Source organism: Triticum aestivum, chromosome 5D, assembly GCF_018294505.1.
Source record: "Triticum aestivum cultivar Chinese Spring chromosome 5D, IWGSC CS RefSeq v2.1, whole genome shotgun sequence".
NCBI lineage: Eukaryota > Viridiplantae > Streptophyta > Magnoliopsida > Poales > Poaceae > Triticum > Triticum aestivum.
The window spans coordinates 2,546,562-2,567,404 of record NC_057808.1 but is presented as its reverse complement, the minus strand read 5'-3'; the positions used below and the strand labels follow the sequence as shown (position 1 = coordinate 2,567,404).

The 20,843-nt window shown below is 46.6% G+C and overlaps 1 pseudogene; it reads right to left on the bottom strand.

The window, feature by feature from the left end:
• Nucleotides 1-561: 561 nt before the first annotated feature.
• Nucleotides 562-20,843, bottom strand: part of LOC123124684 (uncharacterized) — a 37,500-nt pseudogene continuing 17,218 nt past the window's right edge.

Here is a 20,843-nt window from a genome sequence, read left to right as displayed (position 1 = left end):
ACATTTAAGACTTCTTTTACAGTGGAGTGGCATAGGCATTCTTAAATGAAGAACGACATGACATCCAAGAATCAGAATTAAATTCTACGAGATTATGAGTATATCAAGAAATTACAGAGAGAATCACAAAGAAAAATTTCTGACAAACATAATCAAGTTGCGAGAGCAAAATATGACATTATCCCGTAACACATAACATACAACAAAAACTCGGGTTTCACTTTCCATGTCCATATTTAACTTTATTTACCTACTCACTGTAAATATATCCTGCTAAAAGATACTATTTAAGAACGGCATGAAGAGCTAAGACAGAACACATTGGAAGATTAGCCATGCATGCAAGCCAAATCCGACCACCGAGCTCAACCACTGGAAGATTTTGTGTTTTAGCTTCTTTTTTCTTTTTGCTTGGGGCTTGTCTTGCTGTGCCCCAGCGATGATTTGAGACTTGAGCCAAATACGACCACCGAGCTCAACCACTGGAAGATTACTTTGAACCGATTTGTTGGATGCTTGGTGTTGTTGCTTTATAATATAAAGCGGGGGAAACCCTTTTTCATGATTTTGTGTTTTAATCACTCTCCGAGCTTCCGTCTGAACCAGCAAAATCAATGCAAGTACTACTACCACCGCCATATGCTTGGCTGCTAGGGTGAACAACGGTTGGCTTGAAGCCTTCGCAGCCGTAGCAATGCCCTAGAAAAGGCACACACAAAAAAAGAGTCAGAAAAATGTTAACATGACTAAACAAAATAGATTCCAGCTAACTGGAAGCCTAATAAAGCAGGTTTGAGCATCTCAAAAATGCCATTTTTGCTTAACTGCTTCTTCATGTATATTTACATCCATTAAGCAGCAGGACATATGATCTAGAGGAATAACTGACAGTTTCAACAAAGGTTCATATTATTCGCAGGATGTTCATTTGCCAAAGATGACACTATCTATGTAGCTGGAAGGGCATGCAAAATCACTAGAATTGATTGTTTCTACGAGTTTATGGCATGGACAACTTATATCCAGGATTTGACCTCATAAATTAGAAAACAACAATCTCTCTGGCCAGTACATACCATTATCATGTTCTCCAACGATACAGCACAGGACCACATCCTTCTCTCCATGGAAAGCGGAGTTGACCTCATAGAAGAAGAGCTTGGTGCTGTCGGCATCAGCAGAATGATGATGATCCTCTGCTTGCTTAGCCGTAAAGTTGTAATGGATGCAGCCCCCTCCAAACTCCCAAAACTCACGGATCACTGGTACCTCCACCAGCTCAAACTGAAAAAACAAGATGAAAAACGTAGTGCATTCCTTACCTCCGGAGGTTTCCTCTGCCTGGGTAAACAATCCTCTTCCTCACCGAAATCGGCGCCGTACTCCCCATAATCGGGTTCAGGGAAAGTGAACTGAAACCTAAATCCATGTTCCTCCATGTTGATACCTTCAGGAGTGCTCCTCTCCTTGGAAGCACAGGCAGCTCGGCTCCTGACGCATGGGGTACTCCTGTCCTTGGAAGCCCACCCAACCCGACTCCTAATGCATCGACAAATTATGATCATGTCATAAAAATGACCAAAGATAATATAGCACGCTCTACCACTAAAAAATAAAGTTACCAGTATCATTTTTCCATTTTTACTATGATGAAGTGTGGTGTGTCTCTCTAAGAGATGCGTGCAGAGTTTGTGAGAAACCGGTTACAGGAGATCCAAAACTTGAATAGTTTATCTCAAATTCGGATTTGACATTGTGAATTAAACAGGGTGCCAGGCGTGGATGACAGCTGCTACTGTCAACCAGAGCTTGCGAGCGGCTGTTATATTACTTTTTTTTACCTTGCGTACCTCCCCCTGGAAGCGGCGGATGAGACTGCAGCTTGAGCAGGATGGTGTTGCTTTGGCTCCTCTGGCAAATTCTCCTTGTGCCTGAACCACAACATGCCAATAATTCAGAATTACTACAGCAGAGCCGTCCGCACTGTTGGGAATGTAGTAATTCAAAAAAATTCCTACGCACACACAAGATCACGGTGATGCATAGCAACGAGATGGGAGAGTGTTGTCCACGTACCCTCGTAGACCGAAAACGGAAGCGTTATGACAACGCGGTTGATGTAGTTGTACGTCTTCACGATCGACCAATCCTAGTACCGAACGTACGGCACCTCCGCGATCTGCACACGTTCAGCTCGGTGACGTCCCACGAACTCACGATCTAGTAGAGATTCGAGGGAGAGCTTCGACAGTACGACGGCATGATGACGGTGATGATGAAGCTACCGGCGCAGGGCTTCGCCTAAACACTACGACGATATGACCGGGCTGGATTATAGTGGAGGGGGGCACCGCACACGGCTAAGAGATCAATGATCAACTTGTGTGTCTATGGGGTGCCCCCCTCCCCCGTATATAAAGGAGTGGAGGAGGGGGAGGAGGCCGGCCTCCTAGGCGCGCCCCAAGGGGAGTCCTACCCCCACCGGGAGTAGGATTCCATCCCTTCCAAGAGTAGGAGTAGGAGGGAAGGAAGGAGGAAAGAGGGGGAAGGAAAAAGGGGGGCGCCCCCCCCCCTTCCTTCCAATTCGGACTAGAGGGGGAGGGGGCGCGTGACCTGCCCTGGCCGCCCCTTCTCCTCTGCACCAAGGCCCATGAGGCCCATTACACTCCCCGGGGGGTTCCGGTAACCCCCCGGTACTCCGGTATTCGTCCAAACTCACTCGGAACCCTTCAGAAGTCCAAACATAGTCATCCAATATATCGATCGTTATGTCTCGACCATTTCGAGACTCCTTGTCATGTCCGTTATCATATCCTGGACTCCGAACTACCTTCGGTACATCAAAACACATAAACTCATATTACCAATCGTCACCGAACTTTAAGCGTGTAGACCCTACGGGATCGAGAACTATGTAGACATGACCGAGACACGTCTCCGGTCAATAACCAATAGTGCAACCTGGATGCTCATATTGGCTCCTACATATTCTACGAAGATCTTTATCGGTCAAACCGCATAACAACATACGTTGTTCCCTTTGTCATCGGTATGTTACTTGCCCGAGATTCGATCGTCGGTATCTCAATACCTTGTTCAATCTCGTTACCGGCAAGTCTCTTTACTCATTCCGTAATGCATCATCCCGCAACTAACTCATTAGTCACATTGCTTGCAAGGCTTATAGTGATGTGCATTACCGAGAGGGCCCAGAGATACCTCTCCGACAATCGGAGTGACAAATCCTAATCTCGATCTATGCCAACTCAACAAGTACCATCGGAGACACCTGTAGAGCACCTTTATAATCACCCAGTTACGTTGTGACGTTTGGTAGCACACAAAGTGTTCCTCCGGTATTCGGGAGTTGCATAATCTCATAGTCATAGGAACATGTATATGTCATGAAGAAAGCAATAGCAATATACTAAACGATCAAGTGCTAAGCTAACGGAATGGGTCAAGTCAATCACATCATTCTCTAATGATGTGATCCCGTTAATCAAATGACAACTCATGTCTATGGCTAGGAAACTTAACCATCTTTGATTCAACGAGCTAGTCAAGTACAGGCATACTAGTGACACTCTGTTTGTCTATGTATTCATACATGTACTAAGTTTTCGGTTAATACAATTCTAGCATGAATAATAAACATTTATCATGATATAAGGAAATATATATAACAACTTTATTATTGCCTCTAGGGCATATCTCCTTCAGTCTCCCACTTGCACTAGAGTCAATAATCTAGTTCACATCGCCATGTGATTTAATACCAATAGTTCACATCACCATGTGATTAACACCCATAGTTCACATCGCCATGTGATCAACACTCAAAGGGTTTACTAGAGTCAGTAATCTAGTTCACAGTGCCATGTGATTAACACTCAAAGAGTACTAAGGTGTGATCATGTTTTGCTTGTGAGAGAAGTTTAGTCAACGGATCTGTCAAATTCAGATCCGTATGTATTTTGCAAATTTCTATGTCTACAATGCTCTGCACGGAGCTACTTTAGCTAATTGTTCCCACTTTCAATATGTATCCAGATTGAGACTTAGAGTCATCCGGATCAGTGTCAAAGCTTGCATCGACGTAACTCTTTACGACGAACTTTTTATCACTTCCATAACCGAGAAACATGTCCTTATTCCACTAAGGATAATTTTGACCGCTGTCCCGTGATCCACTCCTGGATCACTATTGTACCCTCTTGCCAAACTCATGGTGAGGTTCACAATAGGTCTGGTACACAGCATAGCATACTTTATAGAACCTATGACTGAAGCATAGGGAATGACTTTCATTCTCTTTCTATTTTCTGCTGTGGTCGGGTTTTGAGTCTTACTCAACTTTACACCTTGCAACACAGGCAAGAACTCCTTCTTTGACTGTTCCATTTTGAACTATTTCAAAATCTTGTCAAGGTATGTACTTATTGAAAAAACTTATCAAGCATCTTTGATCTATCTCTATAGATCTTGATGCTCAATATGTAAGCAGCTTCACTGAGGTCTTTCTTTGAAAAACTCCTTTCAAACGCTCCTTTATGCTTTGCAGAAAAATTCTACATTATTTCTGATCAACAATATGTCATTCACATATACTTATCAGAAATGCTGTAGTGCTCCCACTCACTTTCTTGTAAATACAGGCTTCTTCGCAAGATTGTATAAAACCATATGCTTTGATCACCTTATCAAAGCGTATATTCCAACTCCGAGATGCTTGCACCAGTCCATAGATGGATCGCTGGAGCTTGCACAATTTGTTAGCACCTTTAGGATTGACAAAACCTTCTTGTTGCATCATATACAACTCTTCTTTAATGAATCCATTAAGGAATATAGTTTTGACATCCATTTGCTAGATTTCATAAAATGCGGCAATTGTTAACATGATTCAGACAGACTTTAAGCATCGATACGAGTTAGAAATTCTCATCGTAGTTAACACCTTGAACTTGTCGAAAACCTTTTGCGACAATTCGAGCTTTGTAGATAGTAACACTACTATCAGTGTCTGTCTTCCTCTTAAAGATCCATTTATTCTCAATGGCTCGCCGATCATCGGGCAAGTCAATCAAAGTCCATACTTTGTACATGGATCCCATCTCAGATTTCATGGCCTCAAGCTATTTCGTGGAATCTAGGCTCATCATCGCTTCCTCATAGTTCGTAGGTTCATCATGGTCAAGTAACATGGCTTCCAGAAAAGGATTATCATACGACTCTGGTGCGGATCTTACTCTGGTTGACCTACGAGGTTCGGTAGTAACTTGATCAGAAGTTTCATGATCATCATCATTAGCTTCCTCACTAATTGATGTAGGAATCACTGGAACTGATTTCTGTGATGAACTACTTTCCAATAAGGGAGCAGGTTCAGTTACCTCATCAAGTTCTATTTTCCTCCCACTCACTTCTTTCGAGAGGAACTCCTTCTCTAGAAAGGATCCATTCCTAGCAACGAATGTCTTGCCTTCGGATCTGTGATAGAAGGTGTACCCAACATTTTATTTTGGGTATCCTATGAAGACGCACTTCTCCGATTTGGGTTTGAGCTTATCAGGTTGAAACTTTTTCACATAAGCATCGCAACCCCAAACTTCAAGAAACGACAGCTTAGATTTCTTGCCAAACCATAGTTCATACGGTGTCGTCTCAACGGATTTAGATGGTGCCCTATTTAACGTGAATGCAGCTGTCTCTAATGCATAACCCCAAAACGATAGCGGTAAATCAGTAAGAGACATCATAGATCGCACCATATCTAGTAAAGTACGATTACGACGTTCGGACACACCATTACGCTGTGGTGTTCCGGGTGGCGTGAGTTGCGAAACTATTCCGCATTGTTTCAAATGAAGACCAAACATGTAACTCAAATATTCTCCTCCATGATCAGATCGTAGAAACTTTATTTTCTTGTTATGATGATTTTCCACTTCACTCTTAAATTCTTCGAACTTTTCAAATGTTTCAGACTTATGTTTCATCAAGTAGATATACCCATATCTGCTCAAATCATCTATGAAGGTCAGAAAATAACGATACCCGCCGCGAGCCTCAACACTCATCGGATCGCATACATCAGTATGTATTATTTCCAATAAGTCAGTTGCTCGCTCCATTGTTCTGGAGAACGGAGTCTTAGTCATCTTGCCCATGAGGCATGGTTCGCAAGCATCAAGTGATTCATAATCAAGTGATTCCAAAAGCCCATCAGCATGGAGTTTCTTCATGCGCTTTACACCAATATGACCTAAACGGCAGTGCCACAAATAAGTTGCACTATCATTATTAACTTTGCATCTTTTGGCTTCAATGTTATGAATATGTGTATCACCACGATCGAGATTCAATAAACCATTTATATTGAGTGTATGACCATAGAAGGTTTTATTCATGTAAATAGAACAACAATTATTCTTTGACTTAAATGAATAACCGTATTGCAATAAACATGATCAAATCATATTCATGCTCAACGCAAACACCAAATAACATTTATTTAGGTTCAATACTAATCCCGAAAGTATAGGGAGTGTGCGATAATGATCATATCAATCTTGGAACCACTTCCAACACACATCATCACTTCACCCTTAACTAGTCTATGTTCATTCTGCAACTCCCGTTTCGAGTTACTACTCTTTAGTAACTGAACCAGTATCAAATACCGAGGGGTTGCTATGAACACTAGTAAATACACATCAATAACATGTATATCAAATATACCTTTGTTCACTTTGCCATCCTTCTTATCCGCCAAGTATCTAGGGCAGTTCCACTTCCAGTGACCATTTCCTTTGCAGTAGAAGCACTCAGTTTCAGGCTTGGGTCTAGCTTTGGGCTTCTTCATGGGAGTGGCAACTTGCTTGCCATTCTTCTTGAAGTTCCCTTTCTTTCCCTTGCCCTTTTACTTGAAACTAGTGGTCTTGTCAACCATCAACACTTGATGTTTTTCTTGATTTCTACATTCGCCGATTTCAGCATCGCGAAGAGCTCGGGGAATCGTTTTCGTCATCCCTTGCATAGTATAGTTCATCACGAAGTTCCAGTAACTTGGTGATAGTGAATAGAGAACTCTGTCAATCACTATCTTATCTGGAAGATTAACTCCCACTTGATTCAAGTGATTGTAGTACTCAGATAATCTGAGCACATGCTCACTGGTTGAGCTATTCTCCTCCATCTTGTAGGCAAAGTACTGTCTGAGGGAGTCCTGGATTAGGGGGTCCTCGGATAGCTGGACTATATCCTTTAGCTGGACTGTTGGACTATGAAGATACAAGATTGAAGACTTCGTCCCGTGTCCGGATGGGACTCTCCTTGGCGTGGAAGGCAATCTTGGCGATACAGATATGTAGATCTCCTCCCTTGTAACCAACTCTGTGTAACCCTAGCCCCCTCCGGTGTCTATATAAACCAGAGGGTTTAGTCCGTAGGACAACAACAATCATACCATAGGCTAGCTTCTAGGGTTTAGCCTCTACGATCTCGTGGTAGATCAACTCTTGTAATACTCATATCATCAAGATCAATCAAGCAGGAAGTAGGGTATTACCTCCATCAAGAGGGCCCGAACCTGGGTAAACATCGTGTCCCTCGCCTCCTGTTACCATCCGCCTTAGACGCACAGTTCGGGACCCCCTACCCGAGATCCGCCGGTTTTGACACCGACATTGGTGCTTTCATTGAGAGTTCCACTGTGTCGTCGCGATAAAGGCTTGATGGCTCCGTCGATTATCGACAATGATGCGATCCAGGGTGAGGTTTTCCTCCCCGGGCAGATCTTCGTATTCGGCGGCTTCGTACTGCAGGCCAACTCGCTTGGCCATCTGAAGCAGATCGAGAGCTACGCCCCTGGCCATCAGGTCAGGTTTGGAAACTTGAACTATACTGCCGACATCTGCGGAGACTTGATCTTCGACGGATTCGAGCCCATGTCAGGTGCGCCGCACAATCACGACGAGCATGAATTAGCTCTGCCGCCGGACAGTGTTTGGGAGATCACGCCTGGAACTACTCTGGCCCTCAATCCGGAACAAATTGCGCCATCTGAGGACGGGTGGATGGACCCCGCCACGGAGGCCGCACACTCAGTGGCGATAGAGCCGAATACTGACTTCACCTCCTACGAGACCCATGTTGCCGAACCGTTGGATTCGTCCCCGGCCATGGGCTCCGAGCCGCATGCGTCCGTGCCTATCAAATCCGATTGGGCACCGATCATGGAGTTTACCTCTACGGATATCTTTCAGCACTCGCCCTTCGGCGACGTGCTAAACTCGTTGAGGTCTCTCTCCCTGTCAGGAGACCCTTGGCCGAACTATGTCCAGCTAGAACGGGATGCGGACGACGAAGAAATTCGCTCCCCACCCACCACCCACTTAGTAGCCACTGTCGACGATTTAACCGACATGCTCGACTTCGGCTCCAAAGACATCGACGGTATGGATGACGATGCAGGAGACGAACAAGAACCACCGCCCACAGGGCGCTGGACTGCCACCTCATCATACGACATATACATGGTGGACACCCCCAAAGAAGGCGATGGCGATAAGACAGCGGAGGATAATCCCTCCAAGAAGCAATCCAAGCACCGACGTCAGCGGCGCCGCTCTAAGTCCCGCCATAGCAAAAGCAGCGATACCGGCACAAGAGACAATAACGCTCCGGATAGTGCCGAGGACGACGAAAATCCCCTCCAGCCAGACCTAGAGCGGGAGGATGAACAAGCTAGCCCTCCGGAACAGGCAGCAGACGGAGAATCGGAGGATGACAATTACATGCCTCTCTCCGAAGACGAGGTGAGCCTCGGCGATGAAGAATTTATCATGCCTGAGGATCCCGTCGAACAGGAGCGCTTCAAGCGCCGGCTTATAGCCACAACAAACAGCCTGAAGAAAAAGCAACAACAGTTTCGAGCTGATCAAGATCTGCTAGCAGACAGATGGACTGAAGTCCTTGCGGCCAAGGAATACGAACTCGAACGCCCAACCAAGAGTTACCCAAAGCGCAGGTTGCTACCCCAACTCGAGGAGGAAGCATCACAACCTACATTACCAGCGTATGATGCGGCTGATTGGCCACCTCGTGGCCGAGACAGAGGGGCATATCAGCCCGAAGTCCAGCCCGCACCCCGTCGCCAGACAAACAAAAACACCAAGGCCCGGGGCAGCACGCGGGACCTGCGAGACGTATTGGAAAACAAAGCAGGACATACAAGATCAATCTACGGATCACGGGGTCGTGCCCCAACGCGCGACGATGATCGTCACGCCGGATACACTAAAAGCAAATACGGCGGGGCCGAATACAGCAGACAAGACTCGTATGAACTGCGTCATGACATAGCCCGGCACAGAGGCGCTGCACACCCCCTATGCTTCACCGATGAAGTAGTGGATCATGAATTCCCAGAAGGATTCAAACCCGTGAACATTGAGTCATACGATGCCACAACAGACCACGCGGTATGGATCGAGGATTTCCTCCTCCATATCCACATGGCCCGCGGTGACGATCTACATGCCATCAAGTACCTCCCACTAAAACTCAAAGGACCAGCTCGGCATTGGCTGAATAGCCTGCCAGCAAACTCCATTGGTAGTTGGGAGAATTTGGAAGATGCATTCCTTGACAACTTCCAGGGCACTTATGTGCGACCACCAGATGCTGATGACTTGAGCCACATAACCCAACAGCCTGGGGAATCGGCCAGGAAATTCTGGACTCGGTTCCTAACTAAAAAGAACCAAATCATCGACTGTCCGGATGCCGAGGCCTTAGCGGCATTTAAACATAACATCCGAGACGAGTGGCTCGCCCGACACCTCGGCCAAGAGAAGCCGAAGTCCATGGCAGCCCTCACGACACTCATGACCCGCTTTTGCGCGGGCGAGGATAGCTGGCTGGCTCGCAGCAACAACACATCAAGGAATCCTGGCACCTCAGATGCCAAAGATACTAACGGCAGACCACATCGTAACAGACACAAGCGCCGCAACAACGGCGATAACGCCGAAGACACGGCAGTCAATGCTGGATTCAGTGGCTCTAAATCCGGTCAGCGGAAAAAGTCGTTCAAAAGAAGCAATCCGGGCCCGTCCAGTTTGGACCACATACTCGATCGCTTGTGCCAAATTCACGGCACCCCCGATAAGCCAGCCAATCACACCAACAGAGAATGCTGGGTGTTTAAGCAGGCCGGCAAGTTGAATGCCGAAAACAAGGACAAGGGGCTGCATAGCAACGACGAGGAGGAGCCTCGGCCGCCGAACACAGGAGGACAGAAGAGGTTCCCTCCACAAGTGAAAACGGTGAACATGATATACGCAACCCACATTCCCAAGAGGGAACGGAAGCGTGCACTAAGGGACGTCTATGCGATGGAGCCAGTCGCCCCAAAGTTCAACCCTTGGTCCTCTTGTCCGATCACCTTCGATCGCAGGGACCACCCCACTAGTATCCGTCATGGCGGATCTGCCGCATTGGTCCTTGACCCCATCATTGACGGATTTCACCTCACTCGAGTCCTTATGGACGGTGGCAGCAGCCTGAACCTGCTCTATCAGGATACAGTGCGCAAAATGGGCATAGACTCCTCGAGGATCAAACCCACCAAAACCACCTTTAAAGGTGTAATCCCAGGTGTAGAGGCCTGTTGCACGGGCTCAATCACACTGGAAGTGGTTTTCGGGTCTCCGGACAAATTTTGAAGCGAGGATTTAATCTTCGATATCGTCCCCTTTCGTAGCGGCTATCACGCACTGCTCGGACGAACCGCATTTGCCAGATTCAATGCGGTACCACATTATGCATACCTCAAACTCAAAATGCCAGGACCACGCGGGGTTATAACAGTTAATGGAAACACAGAGCGCTCGCTCCGCACGGAGGAGCACACTGCGGCCCTCGCAGCAAAAGCGCAAAGCAGCCTTATTAGGAAACCGCCAATTCGGCGACAAAGACCCCGGACACCTTCAAGCGAGTCCGGAGTACCCCACAGGCGGATCGGCATGCACGTTTTGAGCTCGACTAGCAATCCGGCCTCCGTCCCAGTCCCAGTCAAGTGGCGAAATCTATGCCACGCGTACATAACTACGCACTCAAGATACCATGGGCATGGGCGGAGGCACCACTACGGCACATCCCACAATGCGGCTCAACCGCCCCAGGGGCTGTATACCTTCATCATTTTCTCTTTCAGGACCTTACTCTCTGGAAGCCCTTTCTGGCAGTCTAATTGTTGGACTCATCGCGGCAGGGAAATACCAAGGAAGCAAGACGGTCTGACGTACGAGGGAATCCCCAGGTGGTCTCTGATAACGATCAAAATACCTATTTTACATACCCGTACGCAACTTGCCCTTGGATAGGACATGTCAAATGGACCTATTTTTTGCTTATGGCACTACTTGTATCCGTACGCTTTGACGTATTCTTTAATAACAATGCATAGCGTTAGCCTATTATTGCATTCCCCTTTCTTCCTTTTTTTTCTTTCTTTCGCTTGTCTGCCTATTTACGACAACTTGCACCCGTACATTCTGGTACGACCAGTGCGCCAGGGGCTTCAGTATATCCCATAACACGGCGTGAGAAGTCCGAACACTTTTGACAGTGCGGCACCCCGAACTTATAGCATTATATGCATCAGCTCCGAATCATGTCTTGGGTCAATAGTTGGGTTTGCCCGGCTCCCATGTTTTGGTACCTTACATTCCGCAATATCGGCTAAGGTAGCACTGGGAGAACTACTGAGATTGTGTCCCGGTTCTTCCGGACGGGCACCTCAGTAGAGAAAGCCGAAAACTGACTATCATGATGAGGCGAGAGCTGGTCGCTGTTCGAGAGGTCTCAAGTCCTTAAAGACTTCTTTCGCTTCGGGCGAGGAGTCAGCCTTGCCCGACTTAGGCGTATATAGCGCCCCAAATTCGGCCTTCCGAATACTAGGGGCTTCGCCAAAATTTAAAATTGTAGACTTCTATGGCTAAGTGAGAGTGATAAAGCTTTATAGTCCGATTGCCTGGTTCGCTATGCTGAACACCTCCTTCGAAGGACCCAAAATTCGGATAAAGAGTGCTCAGGTTTATCCCGAACACCTCAGTACTAGTTACATGGGGGCAGAAGCCGACGACTGGCCAACTCTCAGATTTCATAAACGGCCGCACAGAAGGTAATATTTTAAATTAACAAGCGTTTCATAGCGCAAATGAACTCGTTTCATATTACAGGAACACATGAGTACATTCATTCGAATATTACATCCCTAGCACATTCCTCCGCCACAAGGCGAGAACCCTTCAGGACACTGTCATAATACTTTTCGGGGTGGCGATGCTCCTTGCCTTCCGGCGGCCCCTCCTTCACCAGCTTTTCGGCGTCCAGCTTCGCCCAGTGCACCTTCGCCCGGGCAAAAGCCCTGCGCGCACCCTCGATGCAGACGGACCACTTTATGACTTCAAGCCGTGGGCAAGCATTCACAAGCCACCTCACTAGACCGAAGTAGCTATCAGGCAGGGGCTCGCCAGGCCACATCCGGACTATAAGACCCTTCATGGCCTGTTTGGCCGCCTTGTGGAGCTCGACCAGTTGCTTCAGCTGGTCGCTCAAGGGCATTGGGTGTTCGGTCCCAGTATACTGAGACCAGAACAACTTCTCCGTCGAGTTCCCCTCCTCATCCCGGTAGAACTCGGCGGCATCCGACACACTGCGGGGTAGATCTACGAACGCTCCTGGAGAGCTCCTAACTCGGATAAGTAAAAAGAAAGTTTCCTTCACATGCTTGCTTTCCATAATGAATGCCTTACCCGCCGCTATCTTCTTAACCGCCTTGATTTCCCGGAGGGCCTTTTGGGCTTCGGCCTTGGCATGTTGTGCACTTTCGAGGGCCTTCGCAAGCTCGGACCCTTGCGTCTTAGAGTCAAGCTGCAAGGACTCATGTTTTTTGGCGAGAGCCTGGAGCTCTTGCTGCACCTCGCCTACTCGGGCTTCTTGCTTTTCTTGCTCGATGCGCTCCTTGGCCGCTTTGTCTTTGGCCTCGGATAGCGCCTTCTGCAGGGCCTCCACTTCGGTCGTGGCCCCTAGCAAAATTCATGACGATCCTATTATTCTAAAACCAATTTTTTTATAATATACAGACGGGGTATCACTTACCTTTGTTCTCTTCGAGCTGCCTCTTGGTAAGGCCGAGCTCTTCCTTGGACCGCTCAAGGTCCCGCTTTAGTGCGGCGACCTCCGCAGTACGTGCAGCAGCGGCTAGCGGTGAAGCCTGCATATGCACATAGACATATTCCGATTAGACTCCTGCGGTTATTATTTGATCCTCTATTCGGCCTTTCTTCGCAAACGCCAAACAGAGCATCAGGGGCTACTGTCTATGCGGTAACATTCTCTTATAATCTTGTTACTTACCTCAAAGCCTGTTAGGAGGCTGGCACAGGCTTCAGTCAGTCCGCTCTAGGCGGACTGAACCTTCTTGACCACCGCACTCATAATGGTGCGGTGCTCTTCGTCAATGGAAGCACCGCGAAGCACTTCCAGCAAGAGATGCCTCTAGATGAACAGAGGCCATCGGCACAGACGGCTTGCCCCCCTTAGCGAGGGGTTGCCGGACAGAATCCGGAACCACTGGAGGTTCCGGCGCCGTATTCGGCTTGGGGCTAGACTTGCTGCCCCCGGCGTTGGGGCCCAGAGGAGTCTTGCCCCTCGTGCGCCCAGCGCCTGGAATGTCACCTTGAAGCGCCTCCGGAACTGTCTCCCCTTGGTTCAGTCCCCTTTGAGACAACACCTCGGTGTCGTCCGTAGGGCGGGGGGAGGAGGCGGTCGGGAGTGAATCGCTGTTCATATCCGACGGGCCCAAAGAATCATCTGATGAAGATACGTCGATGTGGGCTCGGGATGGGCTGCATAATCATGCGCCGCGTGATAAGAAACAGTACAATAAGACGTACCAAGAATTGTTAGGGTATCCGGATACTCACGACTTCGCCAGGGGCTTGTCCCTGGGCAACCACTCCTCGTCGCTGAAAGCGGCCATCGTGGAACAGTCCGGGAGGAGGGTCCTTCTCTTCTTGGACCCTTCGGCCTCCCCTAATGGGGCGGCCTTCCTTTTCTTGTCCCCCCCGGCTGGGGGGGAGAACTTTCCTCTTCTTCCTCCTCGTTTTCGTGGGAGGAGTGCGCCTTGGTGTTTTCGGACGATGAGTCCGATATAACCCTGCGCCGGAGACCCTTCCGGGTCCCCGTGGCCTTCTTCTTGGCCTTCTTCGCCGGCACCTCATAAGGCGCCGGAACCAGCATCTCTGTTAGGAGAGCATCTGCTGGATCTTCGGGCAGGGGGCTAGACAATCGATCTGCTCCGCTGTCGCTACCCAGTCCTGTTAAATGGCGTGGAGGCTTAGATCCCGCGCATGGTTAAACTGGGGAAAATGAACATCTTATAAGATATAAAAGACTTACCGGATTAGCAGGGCGCTTTGCGCTGAGTCCGCGGTCCTCGGTAAGGGGAAGAGGTACCTCGGCGCCCTTGAACAGCACCCTCTAGACGTCCTTGTGTGTCGTGTCGAAGAGCTCTCGCAGCGTCTGGTGCTCGGCCGGGTCGAACTCCCACAAATTGAATGCCCGTCTTTGACACGGGAGGATCCGGCGGAAGAGCATGAATTGGACCACGTTGACGAGCTTGATTTTCTTGCTCATCATGTTTTTGACATAGGTCTGGAGTCCGGTCAGCTCTACCGAGGAACCCCAGGATAGGCCCTTCTCTTTCCTGGAGGTGAGCCGCATGGGGATTCCGGATCGAAATTCGGGGGCCGCCACCCAGTTGGTGTCCGCGGCTCGGTGATGTAGAACCAACCCGATTGTCACCCCTTTATGGTCTCCACATAGGAGCCTTCGAGCCAGGTGACGTTGGAAATTTTGCCCACCATGGCGGCTCCGCACTCCGCTTGCTGGCCGACCACCTCCTTCGGTTTAACGTTGAAGGTCTTCAGCCACAGGCCGAAGTGGGGCTTGATGCGGAGGAAGGCCTCGCACACGACGATAAACGCCGAGATGTTGAGGATGAAATTGGGGGCCAGATCGTGAAAATCCAGCCCATAGTAGAACATGAGCCCGCGGACAAATGGGTGGAGGGGAAATCCCAGTCCGCGGACGAAGTGGGTAAGAAAAACCACCCTCTCATGGGGTACTGGAGTAGGGACGATCTGCCCCGCATCTGGCAGCCGGTGTGCGATATCCGCGGCCAGATATCCGGCTCCCCGTAGCTTTGTGATGTCCTCCTCCGTAACGGAGGAGACCATCCACTTGCCTCCCGCTCCGGACATGCTTGGAGTGGTTTGAGGAGGAAATGTGAACTTGGGTGCTGGAACTCGAGTGCGCAAGAATGGATGAGCAAGGAGGAAGAGGGCGTGGGTGAAAAAGAGGAATCCTTGTCCCTTTGTAAGGGCAGAAGAAACTATACACCTCCCCACCTGCCTGGTAAACTCGCTTATTCCCCAAGCGCCGTAATTGATGGCGCGGTTGGGTTACCCACACCCGTATTGATGAGAATCCCGTGATAAGGGGACACGATCTCTGCTTCGACAAGACGTGCCAAGAAAACCGCCTCGCAATATGTGCAGTAGCTGGTTGAGAAAAACGGTTCGAATAATGACCGGGCCGTGGTGTGATGTCATGCTGCCGAACGTGTCAGCAGATTAGATTTGTGGAAATACTATTCTCTCTACGGTGGTATGTGGAATTTGTTTTGCAGAGCCGGACACTATCCTTGTGTTCAAAATCTTCTATGGAATATTCAGAGGAGGAACCCGCCTTGCAATGCCGAAGACAATCTGCGCGCCGGACTCATCTTCATTGAAGCCTGGTTCAGGGGCTACTGAGGGAATCCTGGATTAGGGGGTCCTCGGACAGCCGGACTATATCCTTTAGCCGGACAGTTGGACTATGAAGGTACAAGATTGAAGACTTCGTCCCGTGTCCGGATGGGACTCTCCTTGGCGTGGAAGGCAAGCTTGGCGATACGGATATGTAGATCTCCTCCCTTGTAACCGACTCTGTGTAACCCTAGCCCGCCCCGGTGTCTATATAAACCGGAGGGTTTAGTCCGTAGGACAACAACAATCATACTATAGGCTAGCTTCTAGGGTTTAGCCTCTACGATCTCGTGGTAGATCAACTCTTGTAATACTCATATCGTCAAGATCAATCAAGCAGGAAGTAGGGTATTACCTCCATCGAGAGGGCCCGAACCTGGGTAAACATCATGTCCCCCGCCTCCTGTTACCATCCGCCTTAGACGCATAGTTCGGGACCCCCTACCCGAGATCCGCCGGTTTTGACACCGACACTGTCAGAGGTCTCATACCTCTTAACACGGGAATGAGTATGAAATACCAATTTCAACTCTTGGAACATCTCATATGCTCCATGTCGTTCAAAACATTTTTGAAGTCCCAGTTCTAAGCCGTAAAGCATGGTGCACTAAACTATCAAGTAGTCATCATACCGAGCATTGTCAAACGTTCATAATGTCTACATTTGCTCCTGCAATAGGTCCGTCACCTAGCGGTGCATCAAGGACATAATTCTTTTGTGCAGCAATGAGGATAATCCTCAGATCACGAACCTAGTCCGCATCATTGCTACTATCATCTTTCAACATAGTTTTTCTCTAGGAACATATCAAAAATAAACGTGGAGCTATATCGCGAGCTATTGATCTACAACATAGTTATGCAAATACTATCAGGACTAAGTTCATGATAAATTAAAGTTCAATTAATCATATTACTTAAGAACTCCCACTTAGATAGACATCACTCTAGTCATCTAAATGATCACGTGATCCAAATCAACTAAACCATGTCCGATCATCACGTGAGATGGAGTAGTTTTCAATGGTGAACATCACTATGTTGATCATATCTACTATATGATTCACGCTCGACCTTTAGTGTTCCGAGGCCATATCTGCATATGCTAGGCTCGTCAAGTTTAACCCGAGTATTCTGCGTGTGCAAAACTGGCTTGCACCCGTTGTATGTGAACGTAGAGCTTATCACACCCGATCATCACGTGGTGTCTCGGCACGACGAACTTTCGCAACGGTGCATACTCAGGGAGAACACTTGTACCTTGAAATTTAGTGAGAGATCATCTTATAATGCTACCGCCGAACTAAGGAAAATAAGATGCATAAAGGATAAACATCACATGCAATCAATATAAGTGATATGATATGGTCAGCATCATCTTGTGCCTTTGATCTCCATCTCCAAAGCACCGTCATGATCACCATCGTCACCGGCGCGACACCTTGATCTCCATCGTAGAATCATTGTCATCTCGCCAACTATTGCTTCTACGACTATCGCAACCGCTTAGTGATAAAGTAAAGCAATTACATGGCGATTGCATTTCATACAATAAAGCGACAACCCTATGGCTCCTGCCAGTTGCCGATAACTCCGTTACAAATCATGATCATCTCATACAATAAAATTTAGCATCATGTCTTGACCATATCACATCACAACATGCCTTGCAAAAACAAGTTAGACGTCCTCTACTTTGTTGTTGCAAGTTTTACGTGGCTGCGACGGGCTGAGCAAGAACCGTTCTTACCTACTGATACGTCTCCAACGTATCTATAATTTATGAAGTATTCATGCTATTATATTATCCTTCTAGGATGTTTTATATGCATTTATATGCTATTTTATATGATTTTTGGGACTAACCTATTAACCTAGAGCCCAGTGCCAGTTTCTGTTTTTACCTTGTTTCTGAGTATCGCAGAAAAGGAAAACCAAACGGAGTCCAATTGACCTGAAACTTGACGGAGCTTATTTTTGGACCAGAAGAAGGCCATGGAGTAAAAGAGTTGGGCCAGAAGAGTCCCGGGCAGCCCACGAGGGTGGGAGGCGCGCCCACCCCCCCTAGGCGCACCCCCTACCTCATGGACAGCCCGGAGACCCCCCTGACTTTTTCCCGACGCCAAAACCTCTTAAATATACAGAAACCCCCAGAACATAACCTAGATCGGGAGTTCTGCCGCCGCAAGCCTCTGTAGCCACCGAAAATCAATCTAGACCAATTCTGGCACCCTGCTGGAGGGGGGAACCCTCACCGGTGGCCATCTTCATCATCCCGGCGCTCTCCATTACGAGGAGGGAGTAGTTCACCCTCAGGGCTAAGGGTATGTACCCGTAGCTATGTGTTGATCTCTCTCTCTCTCTCTCGTGTTCTTGAGGTGATACGATCTTGATGTATCGCTAGCTTTGCTATTATAGTTGGATCTTATGATGTTTCTCCCCCTCTACTCTCTTGTGATGGATTGAGTTTTCCCTTTGAAGTTATCTTATTGGATTGAGTCTTTAAGGATTTGAGAACACTTGATGTATGTCTTGCATGTGCTTATCTGTGGTGACAATGGGATATTCACGTGATCCACTTGATGTATGTTTTGGTGATCAACTTGTGGGTTCCGTGACATTGTGAACTTATGTGTAGGGGTTGGCACACGTTTTCGTCTTGACTCTCCGGTAGAAACTTTGGGGCACTCTTTGAAGTTCTTTGTGTTGGTTGAATAGATGAATCTGAGATTGTGTGATGCATATCGTATAATCATACCCGCAGATACTTGAGGTGACATTGGAGTATCTAGGTGACATTAGGGTTTTGGTTGATTTGTGTCTTAAGGTGTTATTCTAGTACGAACTCTATGATAGATCGAACGGAAAGAATAGCTTCGTGTTATTTTACTATGGACTCTTGAATAGATCGATCAGAAAGGATAACTTTGAGGTGGTTTTGTACCCTACCATAATCTCTTCGTTTGTTCTCCTCTATTAGTGACTTTGGAGTGACTCTTTGTTGCATGTTGAGGGATAATTATATGATCCAATTATGTTATTATTGTTGAGAGAACTTGCACTAGTGAAAATATGAACCCTAGGCCTAGTTTCCTAGCATTGCAATACCGTTTATGCTCACTTTTATCGCTTGTTACCTTGCTATTTTTATATTTTTCAGATTACAAAAACCTATATCTACGATCCGTATTACACTGGTATCACCATCACTTCGCCGAACTAGTGCACCTATACAATTTACCATTGTATTGGGCGTGTTGGGGACACAAGAGACTCTTTGTTATTTGGTTGCAGGGTTGTTTGAGAGAGACCATCTTCATCCTACGCCTCCCACGGATTGATAAACCTTAGGTCATCCACTTGAGGGAAATTTGCTACTGTCCTACAAACCTTTGCACTTGGAGGCCCAACAACGTCTACAAGAAGAAGGTCAGTAGACATCAAGCAGTTTCTGGCGCCGTTGCCGGGGAGGTTAGTGCTTGAAGGTATATCTTTAGATCTTGCAATCGAATCATTTAGTTTCTTGTTTTATCACTAGTTTAGTCTATAAAAGAAAACTACAAAAAATGGAATTAAGGTTGCCTCATATGCTTCACCTCTTTAATGTCTTTCGTGAAAATAAGGATTCCGATAATTGTGCCAAAGTGTTAGAAGAAGAATGTATTAGAATGTTTGGCACTAAATATTTGAATGATGAGTATGATTGCAATGTTTGTAGTATGAATTCCTTGAATATCCATGATGCTAATGATATTCAAAGCCACAAGCTTGGGGAAGCTATGTTTGATGAAGATGATATTTTTTGTCTCCCAAGTTTTGATGAGCAAATTTATTATGATGATAGCATGCCTCCTATTGATGAAAGTGTGTTTGGAAGAGTGTCAACTTTAGGAAGTGATGATCCCACTATTTTGGAGGATATTGAATCTTATTGTGATAATTATAAAAGTGGATTTGGAGAGGTCATGACTTTATTTAGTAATGATTCCACTATTTCGGAAGAGGTTCCAATTGATTATGAGTACAAAGTTGCTATCTATGATGATTATTGTGATGACACGTATGCTATAAAGAATAATGATATCCATGAAACTTGTCATCAAGATTTTAACTTTCAATTGGATTATGCCTCACTTGATAGTTATTTTGTTAAGTTTGCTCCCACTACTATTCATGAGAATAAATTTGCTTATGTGGAGAGTAATAAAAAAATTATGCTTGTAGATCATGAAAAGAATGCTTTATGTGATGGTTATATTGTTGAATTCATTCATGATGCTACTGAAAATTATTATGAGAGAGGAACATATGCTTTTACATATTGCAATAATATCAAGTTTCCTCTCTATGTGTTGAAAATCTTGAAGTTATCCTTGTTATACTTTCCTATGCTAGTTGATTATTGTTCCCATAAGTTGTTTGCTCACAAAATCCTATGCATAGGAAGTGGGTTAGACTAAATGTGTTATTAATATGCTTCATGATGCTCTCTTTATGTTTCAATTCCTATCTTTTATATGAGCATCATTGAAATCATCATACCTAGCTAGGGGCGTTAAACGATAGCGCTTGTTGGGAGGCAACCCAATTTTATTTTTGTTCTTTGATTTTTGTTTCTGTTTAGTAATAAATAATCCATATACCCTCTGTTTAGATGTGGTTTCATGTTTTAATTAGTGTTTGTGCCAAGTAGAACCTTTGGGAAGACTTGGGTGAAGTCTTTGTGATCTTGCTGTAAAAAACAGAAACTTTAACGCTCACGAGATGTGCTGCCATTTTTTACTGGAGAGTGCTTTTAGGTTGATTCTTTTTGCAGATGATTAATAGATAAATTACTCACGTCCACCTATTTATTTCAGAATTTTTGGAGTTCCAGAAGTATACGTTTGATACATATTACTACAGACTGTTCTGTTTTTGACAGATTCAGTTTTCTATGTGTTGTTTGCTTATTTT